Raw genomic sequence first — 425 nt, 5'->3', positions numbered from 1 at the left:
GAATAAATCTAAAAAATGATTATGACTTGTGAAATAAATACGAGCGCAAAACAGTATGTTATTATATACGGAAAGGCGAAAACACCTCGTTGTGAATAACAAACATGAGTTTTTATGGAATTTCAGTAACGTAATGAAAGCAATTTAATGAATAGCTTTTAACGCTCAAGGAACAAGCATACGAGAAAACGAATATCAAATGCACAACATAGCGGGAAATTCGTTATTCTCTCTCGAACTAATATGTTTTGTATTTCTTTCTGTCATTTCACAAAGAGATCCAACTGAAAACTTTGAAATCATGACACCAGACGTCCAATAAAGTTTTTGCATTTTATTGCGACATATGACCCCGCCCCCCCGAAAAAAGTTAACGTTAGAAAATAAGAAATGAAGGAGAGAGAAAAGCACAAAAAGAAGAGGCA

The 425-nt window shown here is 33.9% G+C and overlaps 1 protein-coding gene across 1 annotated transcript in view; it reads right to left on the bottom strand.

The window, feature by feature from the left end:
- LOC119587096 (glycine receptor subunit beta-type 4-like) overlaps positions 1–425 on the bottom strand; it is a gene marked incomplete in the record, with an annotated part of 188,116 nt that overhangs the window by 51,241 nt on the left and 136,450 nt on the right.

This window comes from Penaeus monodon, chromosome 22, assembly GCF_015228065.2.
Source record: "Penaeus monodon isolate SGIC_2016 chromosome 22, NSTDA_Pmon_1, whole genome shotgun sequence".
Classification (NCBI taxonomy): domain Eukaryota; kingdom Metazoa; phylum Arthropoda; class Malacostraca; order Decapoda; family Penaeidae; genus Penaeus; species Penaeus monodon.
The sequence above is the reverse complement of the archived record's forward strand: the minus strand, read 5'-3'. Positions and strand labels throughout refer to the sequence as shown.